The sequence below is a fragment of the Hevea brasiliensis genome, chromosome 5 (assembly GCF_030052815.1).
Source record: "Hevea brasiliensis isolate MT/VB/25A 57/8 chromosome 5, ASM3005281v1, whole genome shotgun sequence".
In the NCBI taxonomy this organism is placed as follows: Eukaryota; Viridiplantae; Streptophyta; class Magnoliopsida; order Malpighiales; family Euphorbiaceae; genus Hevea; species Hevea brasiliensis.
The window spans coordinates 96,643,956-96,653,955 of NC_079497.1; the positions used below are offsets into that span (position 1 = coordinate 96,643,956).

Sequence of the window (10,000 nt, forward strand, 5' to 3'; positions counted from 1 at the left end):
ATAATTACTTTAGCCAGAGAGAATGTTATTTCAAGTCCTTAACACTCCTACCTTAATCTTCATAGTTTCACTAGCTAAACCATACATAGTTAAAGCACTACAAAAGGTACAAGTCACCTAGAGGTAGAGAGAGATAAGTAGAACATGGGTCTAGAACTTTAACAATGGACTAACCCTATCATAAGGAATAGTGAGATACAGGTAGGTTAACGCTTGGAAAGAAAGTCTTAATAAGGCTTTATTGAGCCTATTAAATACCTAAGCGATCACTAGTATGGTGGATCTAGCAATAGTTACTCTAGCAGGTGAAACTTGCAAAACATCCTAAGACAGCGAAGTAAGATAAGTCCCTAGGCAATAAGAGAAGAAAGGGATAAGAGAATAAGGCTTAAGCTAGAAGGAAAGTTACATTAAGGTGGCGCAGTAGAAGCCTAGTAGGCCCATAACCCACTGACCCATGGAACAAAACTAATTAAGGGATTTTAGACACCTAGAATGGTAGTAAGGATTAGTAGGCCTATAAGCTTATCAGCTTGCGATAAAAGAATGGAGAGAAATAGAGCTAGCTAATAAAGTCTGGCAATAACTAAACCCTTTTTTGTGGCCCATATAAGGTTTAAAGAACAAACATCCTCCTGATTAAACTTTTAGGGACAAATGTTCTTAACGATGGGAGATTATAATACCCCACATCTAAGGTAGTCGAATTCCATAATAGGAGAAGGAATGTCCCACGAAGTTTAGAAGAAAAGAAAGCTCAAGAGAAGTCGAGAGTTTGAAGAGGTAAGGAGAAAAGGAGGATTACTATGTAATAAACCTGCCCACGAAAGTTCAACAGCCAAAGTTAAGGTTTAGTAGCGGAAGTTGGTCTGCATAGAATATAAAACCCTAAGTGCAAGGAGTCACACTACATTTTTCCACCTTTCCCCCCTTTTCTCCGTCTGTTCCCTCTATACCCGAACCCTAAAACTCCCTACCCTAGCCTTTCTGTAAAGGAGATTCACCTCCAAGCCTCTAATAATGGTAGAGACACCCTTCCCTTTCCCCTACTAAGTGATTTGAAGAACAAGTAGGAGGAGCTCTTTCTTTTGAAAACCCTAGCCTCAAAATGTAATCTCTTTCTTTTTAGTTTATTTAAGATTTTAGGGTTAGTATTTGTAAATAAAAGTTAGTTAGGTTTTGATTCAAGATGTTTTAGTGTTAAGTATAAAAGTTATGAAATTTGGGTATAAATCCAAATATTTAAGTAAATAAAGAATGTTTCTAAACATTTAAAGCCTAAAATGGTGCAATGAAGAATAAGAAAGTTATAATTAATGTTGGGATTTAAGGGTTAAAACTAGGACTGATGTTAGGCTTTTAGAACCTTAAACTTTTTCACTATGGATAGATTCTGGGTAAACACTGGTTTGACAGGCAAACCATCAATGTTCGGCAGTATATTCATGTGAATAGTCATGTAAATAGGGCATGGCCAACTTCAGAGCTAAAGTTGAAGACTTCGGCCACCAAGCATGCCTTGACTGAGAATCTGAAATCCAATGAACTATATTGAAGTCCTAAACTAAGAACCCTTCAAACTCTTTTCCTATTGATTGGAGAATAGAACACCTAAGATCATGAACCAAGAAGTCTAGAATTTAAAGATAATTGAGTTAACTATAAAATGCAGTTAAGGTTGGTTGAGTGTTTACTATGTAAATTCATAAAATATTCATGGCATGGTATGACTAAGTGAAATAAGATGCAACAACATTAGAACACTGTAAATGACCTTCAAGATTATTTTTATAATTTTTCAAACACAGAACATAGATAATTGGACCATGGAGTAGTTAGAAACCCTAATTGGAGCATTGAACTACTGAACACAAAATTAGATTTTTGTAGGCCCCAAGTGGGCATTATAATGTTGTTGTAGGCCTGAGGCCCTGTGTTAAGTTTACTTGGCAAGGAGGATAGGTCTAGCTGGAAAGGAGACTCTGCTAGATGTCTAGCAGGATAATTAAAATAATTATATAATTAAAGTTAATAAATGATCAAGTGTCTAATAACTGTTAGCAAATTTGTATAAGTCCATCCAACCAATAGTGCTAGCATTCCTAACAGGCCCCTTAGTAATAAAGGGTTAATTAGTACTATGAGTAGAACTTACTTAAAATATTTTGATTAAATTATTTAAATTGTTATATCGTGTCCCCTATACATTCATGCACCATGGTAGTTACATGATATATTATGTTATTAATTGCATAATTGTTAATATATGCTACTACTGCATATCACAAAGGTGTTTTATTATGAATTGTGTTATGATGGTGGTTTATGGATGACCTAATGGTTCCTAATGGTAAATTAAAGGAAAAGGAAAAGAAAAGGCATGCATTCAATGGCTCATTCATGAAAAGTAAAGAAAAGGAATGTCGTGTAAGGCAATTTTATGTCTCTAACATCCAATTACAAGGGATTTCAGAAGCCACCTCAGGTAAGTCGTGACTTCTGGATTACTAGTATCCATTATGTGTATGAATGTTAAGAGGAAGTCTTGAGAAGCTCCTTTAATGGGCCTAGCACATTGGACACATTATATGATTATAGGAAGGGAAACCTTTGGTAGCATAGCTACCTTATTGTGAATTATTTGTGCTGTAAAAACCACATATGATTTTTACATTTCATGTGTTTGATTATAATGGTTTTATTATAACGTTTTATTCCCTAAGTATGCTTCTATTCACTAAGCCACTATCTCAACCCCTTCAAGGACAAGTAATAAAGATGCAGTCAACAAGTTTTGGTAAGCTAAGTTCGAGAGGCTATCGCCTCAATATTACTTAAAAGGTAAAGGTATATTTTGTGAAACTCCATTTTACAAAGACATCTAAATTTATTATTTTATTATTTGTGGTTTGCCACTTGTTATTTTGTAATATAAAAGAATTGTATTTACTACTTATTATAATTTTAATGAAGTATTTATATGAATAATATTGTACTAAAATGAGAATTTCACTTTAAAATAGGCTTAATATGGGTTCTGATGGCCTTATGCCTTACAGTGCTCTAGCAGTAATAATGATATGTATTCAGGCTGTTGCATTTAGAATATTGTTAATTAAGTCCCTTGAGGAATCTAATCTCATAATCATTATTCCAGTACTTTTTCATCTTATCAATTGCACCACAAGCACATGGAATCTGACGTGAATAATTTGGAAGAGGCCAAATTTTCAACAATTCATCCCATAGTATCTTTAATTCCATAGAATAATCAGTTTACATATCTCTCACCTTGCTTGAGAGCATAAATCTCTTTTTGAAGATCTGAAATATGCAACACATCTTCCTAAGAAAAATGTTCCTCTAGATCTTACCACACATCAATAGCCTTATTAATCCGCAATGCACTGTGAGTAATCGAAATGAATCAACCACGAAATAACCATGGTGTTACAATGCTCCGAGGCTAGATATAAAGGATCAGTCATCGCTAGAACTGTCAGAGAGCCATCAACAAATCTAAGTTTGCTCCTGGACAGAAGCACCATTTTCTCTGATCACGACCAAGAATGATAACTTGGCCCTATGAAAATTAAAGACATTTGAGTGCAAATAATAGGGACTATAAGAATTTTGAATAGGATCAATGAACTGATTTGCAGCTTGATTTGCAACAGTCATGAAAAGGTTATGGTTTCAACGAAGGTTGAGAGAGATCCACGAACAAGATAGGTTTTTCCCCATCACCAACGTTAACAATAGCACTTTTAAGATAAGGTTTTGATGACTCCTTTGATGCCCATATACTCTAATTCCTTTTGGTGTTGATGTCCCGCTGCATAACTCTATTAAATATGGAACACTCTTCAGGAGGCATTGTGTCGCTAGGGTTCTAAAATTGCCTATATTTCACTTTGCCTTCACTATTTCTTTGCTTGCACCAATTGGCATAAACGCTTGCACCAATTGGCAAAGACACTTGCCCCATGTCATATTGTTATGCTTTGTAGAACATGAGTTTTTTACATGGAAATTCCTTCCACTTTAAGAGCTCTATCATCCCTTTTGTTGGAAAGATCACATCTTCAAACACCTACAAGATTTAGGAGTAGGACAATAATTTCCAAGCAAAAACTTTCCTAACCGATTTTGACGGCTATAAGTGGATACATTTTTCCCAAAATCACAAAGAAAGGTAAAAGGAGGGTGGTTTGTTATTGTTTAGGAGACATAGATCAAGAGTTAGGGGGATGGCTCATGGTATTAGAGTCGAAGAGGAGGGTGGGTTGCAAAGTAGCAAATGGAGGGGGACTAGGTTGCTAATTAAGAGGCAAAGGGTGTGTATTTGGGTGGGAGAGGGAGATGAGGAGAGATGGAGAGTGGAGAAAGAAAGTGGATTGTGAGGGATGAGGAATTTGGGATTTTTAGGAATAAGGATATTATAAGAGTAAAATAATAATAATAATAATAATAATAATAATAATAATAATAATAATAATAATAATTCTCTCTTATTCAACTAGCTTGACTCACGGTCAATTTTAAATTAATTAAATTGAAGAACGAAATCATTAACAAAATTAAAATTTAAAGACAAAACAAATTGAGTTTTCGACTAAAGGCATCTAATCATTAATTATGATGAACTATGACAGACTAAATAGTAATTTACTCTAATTTTAATTGATTCTTGCTTAAATTAGAATTTGAACATCACAGTTTTGGAGAAGTACACTAAAAATTATTCATATATAGGTTTCGGATAATGTGATAAACCATTAAATTAATGACTCAATAGTTGAATACCTATCTTATAATTACGAATTTAAGAGTTTAAATCCTGACTGTCATAAGCACATCTTTTTTCTTTTTAAGAATTTTTTATCTACTAAAAAAAAAAAAGAAAATATCATGAAGACTGCTTTATTTCTTTGTTTTTCTGCAGATACTATGCAAACAATAATGTCAAATGAGTATTGATTAATAATTATGCTAGTTCTGCCTCTAACTTGAAGGGTTCAACTTTAAAAAAAAAAATTCTGAGTTCTCATTGCATAATAATTTTCACCGGCATATGATGAACAAAGACACCTCTAGATATATAATAATTTCTTTTTACAAAAATATTGTTCCTCCTGCCAGCTTAAAATTATCAAAATGATAATGCTTCCTTCTCTTTAGCATCATAATATTGCTCCTTTATCAAGTTTCCATAGTGAAAAACAGATTACAGATCATATCTTCTCCTTGAAGAAAGGAAAAAACTAAAAAAGAGAGAGAGAGAGAGAGACTGTGGTCAATATGTATGTAAACTTCTCTCGAAGTATGATTAAGAAATGTACAAATCAAAAATGAATAAAGTTCACAGACAGATCCTCAAGAAATTGGAAATTTAGTAGAAAATAAAAAAACTCACTCTAGCAAATCTGATATCACTCTTCGATCTTCTTCTTCTTCTTCTTCTTCTTCTTCTTCTTCTTCTTCTTCTGAGAGAGGCTCTCCGAGAGCTTAATCTTGCTGCGTCCAGCCATCCATCCTCCAAGGCTTTTCTTGAATTAAGACACAAGATGAGATCAATTCTTGTTTTGTATCAAACAGTATTGACAGCTATATTAGGTTCATGTGAAGGAGATAAAGCCAAGAAAATGAGCAGACCCATGATAAAAACCGGAATAAACAAGAACAAGAACGGCGGCGGCGGTAATGGTGGCAAAACCACCGGTAGCAGCAGAAGAGAGAGAGCAAGCAAAACCATAATAAGAATAGACTTCATAAGAATTGAACTCAACATCAAATTTCATACAAAAGAAGCACCAAAAACATGCATCCTTAAAAACCCATAATAAGTTATTGATGATCTTGATGATGATCATTATCAGATTCAACAACTTTGGAGCTTAACAGGACTATCCATAGGATAGGAGTATGTTTTTGTTCTCTCCTGGTGTGGTGTTGGAAAATATGGGGAGGTGTCTGTGTTTGAAATGTGGAGGAGAAAATGAAAGAGACGTATCGCTTTGTGGAATTAGAAATTGGGTCCCAAAGAGGAAACTCAATTAGATTTCTGTCTTCATTCAGCTAATCGCAACTCATTTAGTTTTAGATTAATTGCAAAGTGGACTTATTAACAATAATCATTTTCAGTCTTCTGCAATCATATCCATCATATATACCATGCAACTTTGCTTTCTTTTATTTATTTATTTTTATTACAATTTGTTTGGCCAAAACTCCGATTCAAAATCTTACTATCCTTAATTGAAATCATTTTAGTATTATTAAGCTAAAGTTTATCCGTCGCAATCTTTTATTAACTTATGAAATTTTTGCATTTTTTATATTTTTTTAAATAATTTTGCTAACAGAATTTAATTCATTTAAGTTGTATATATATAATTAGTAAGATTAATTTAAATAATTTTTAATAAGTTTTATCTGTCTATATATAATAAATGCCAATCAAAAACATAAAATTTTATTTAAATTATATATTTTTTAAAATAGTTAAAAATAAAATAAATGTAATCATGTCTTAATTTATGTTTACTTTATATAACACTACAAATATTTTAGAATCTTGTTTTCTCTATTTTAAAAAGAATTTTTATTGGATAGAAAAGAAAATGATAGTGTTTAATCAATGAAATAGAAACGAATTTTCTTTAAAAAAAATGAAAGGTTTTGAAATTTCTAATGTTTAAAAATTTCAAGAAACATAAGAAAAATTAAATATTAATTCAAATTAGTCATATTTAAAAAAAAATATTTTAATATATTTAAAGGAGAGATAATGCACTTTGATGGGAAGGTAATAAAATGAATTTTAAAAGGATTACTAATCCTTCATTTTTTTTTGCAATTTATATTATATATAAATATATGAAATGTATAAATTACCCTTTATTCTTAAAATTAATTAAAATTATATTTTTATTTTTTAAATTAACTTTAAAGTTTATATAAATTTAAAATTCTTAATTTTAGAGTTTATATAAATTTAAAATTCTTGACCCTATTTAAATTTTATTTTAATTAAATATAAAATTTTATAAGAAGTAATTAATTAAAATAAAAAATAAATAAATAAATAATAAAAATATTATTAATCTATTTATTATTTATAAAAATATAAAAGAAAACATATTTATGGTGACGGATAAATAATTTATTGCTAATAATGCATATCACAACCAATCCATACAAATTAGTCGCCAAATATACATTTCTAATAATTTTAACAATTAATATATCTTAGATATTATCGTCACTAATCTTTTAGCGACATAAAATATGTCGCTAAATGATGTCAATTTTACAATGTACTATATTGTCATTAATAACTTTTAATGATAAAATATTTATCACTAAATATCTAAATATTTCATTTTTTTAATATTATAATAATTAATATAAATTAAAATTTTAATATTATTTTACTAAAAGCATACTATAATTCTAAATATAGTAATTGTACTATTATAATCCTATAAGTATTATCAATTTATTAAAAATTATTTAATATATATTTATATAAAGGAGAATAATTGAAGAAATAAAAATCACATTATTATAAAATTATTATTAAAAAATTAACTATTTAATTTATATAATTATAAAAATATTATTAAAATTAAATATTAAATTAAATAAAAATTTAACGTTAACTACATATTAAAATTAAGAATTGAAATTTTAAGTAGATGAACCACATTATTAATCATAAATTTATATCTTTTTTAATTATTTATATTGATAAAAATATATCTTTAATCAAACTTAAAATTTATTTTTATATATAAATAAATTTCATTTATTTCATTTATATTAAGAATAAAATAAATAATTTTTTTAAAAACTTTAATGAAATTACTATAATTGCATTTTGATTTTGACTAATTTAGGTAAACAAAATAAAACAAACACTAATTTTATAATTTTAATAAAATCAATTAAAATTTTAAATAACATTAAAAAATTGATTAGAATATTTTTTTAGCCCGCCCGACCTGTGATCATACTATATATATATATATGAAGAGCTCAGCTCACCCTCACAACCCTTAATCAATCAATTTAATCAAATGGGAGCTCAGCTCCCACATCCAAAATATATGTCCATCCCATTCAACCATATATGCATAATATTAAGTTTGCAACCTCAATTAACAATCTTTTACAGCCCCAAATCAATAAAATATTTCTAGCACATGCGGAGTTCTAGAGTTTAAATCAATAATATAATGTAAATATAAATACAGCGACTAGTAGACCTGCGAGAAAGAAAGCAGGTAAGTCATAAAGAAGAGCCCTCCAGTAGTCTGAAAAAAAATGATAAATAGGAGTGAACGTTCGACTCATAGAGTAAGATATTGATTTTACATTGAATTTCTATAACTATTTAAGTCGAGTGCATCCCTAAGAGTGAAATACAACATCTTCATACAATTCAAACAAGTCAAGTCATAATCACACCAAAGAAAATCTGAAGCACTCACTCACCTGTATGTCAAATCCATACTCATACATATATATATGGGAGTTGATCCCCTATACAGCTCTCTTGGTTCCAACCTCTACCAGCAAGTTAATTCAAAGCTGGACTTTCTCTTAATATCCAAATGCGGGGGCCAGCGAGATCAACTCGAGTAGTGCTTGCCCTGACTTATCCATAATAAGCATCAGATCCCAGCAAATCAAGCTCCAGCCACGTCTACCCGTCCTACCCATATCCATATACACACCACATGCACATTAACTCACACACGCGGCTCCAAATCACCATAAAATAACAACCACAGTAATGTTATCAAATACAAATACAATACAAGGCATGCCTAGCAAATAACTATGTACATATATCTATAAGTGATGCATGAACTTGCCTTGAATGCATAATAATATTAAAATTATAAGTAAAATCAATATCTATTCACAGTACTTCACAAGTCACTGCGGTAGCTGGGCGGAGGAGGAAGGCTAGCCCGGCTTACCTAAATAATTACATCACAAACTGATCAATATTTACTTAAAACAAAACTTTGAAAGAGTCAAAGACAGCCTAGATTTTACAAAAAATTTGACAGAGTTTCTCCTGTATCGAGAATCTACCCAACCTGTAAAAAGGCTTAAATAACACTTCTAAATCATACACCTCAATTCATATTACATCAACATCATATGGCCCTTCTTGAGCTCTCCAAAACAGGCAATACTCACAAAATTGAAAACTTATGTTCTAATCCCTAAAACTAATATTTTATAAAATCATTCAAACGAGCACTTAAATTTCTAAAATTTTGCCTCACAGTCCTTAACAATATTATAAAGCTAATGCAAAATGAATTATAAGTTTCTAGCCACCCACGAATATTTATGAATTTTTATTCTAAATTTGATACTTGGTAAATAAAGAAACATAAGGTTCAAGTTTACCTACGTCAATTCTGATGCTTGGAACATGCCTGGGGCGTCTGTAAATAGTGGGGAGGACCACAATTCCAATCCAATTCTAAAACGGCTCCAGCAACTTATTTGTCCGATCCGAAATTATAGATCCAAGGGCCGATCGAATTTCCGTGAAACGAAAGTACCTACGCAAAGCACATACTACCAAAGATTAAAATATAATTTTTACAAAATTAAATAAGTTTGTTTAAAGCCTGAAAAAACACTACGAAGTTTATGGGACCCACCAGATTTTCGGTGTTAGAAAATTTTAAATTTTATATTGTCATGAAGCTCTTGTCGAATGGAGTATGCCAGTGCTCTCGAAATTTTCGTCGAGTTCGCGGTTTGGGAGGAATTTAGCCAAAAGTCAAAATGGGCTAAAACTTCCTAGGCTAAAATTAGACAATTTGCTTGATAAAAATTTGTGATCTTGGTGTTTATGGGAAGCTCTGAAGGAGTAGAAGGTGTTTGGGATAAGACACGATCTGATTGGTGACCGAATTGGCTAAATTTGGCCTTCGAATTTGAAGCATCGCGCGGTGAAGAAGGAGGA

At 30.9% G+C, this 10,000-nt stretch overlaps 1 long non-coding RNA gene across 1 annotated transcript; it reads right to left on the reverse strand.

Moving 5' to 3' along the window:
• Positions 1–3,227: 3,227 nt before the first annotated feature.
• LOC131179943 (uncharacterized) lies at positions 3,228–6,124 on the reverse strand. The gene is made up of 2 exons (XR_009148938.1): positions 5,417–6,124; positions 3,228–4,093 (listed from the first exon to the last, which is right to left on the reverse strand). It is a non-coding gene; the product is annotated as an uncharacterized LOC131179943 (long non-coding RNA).
• Positions 6,125–10,000: the final 3,876 nt, after the last annotated feature.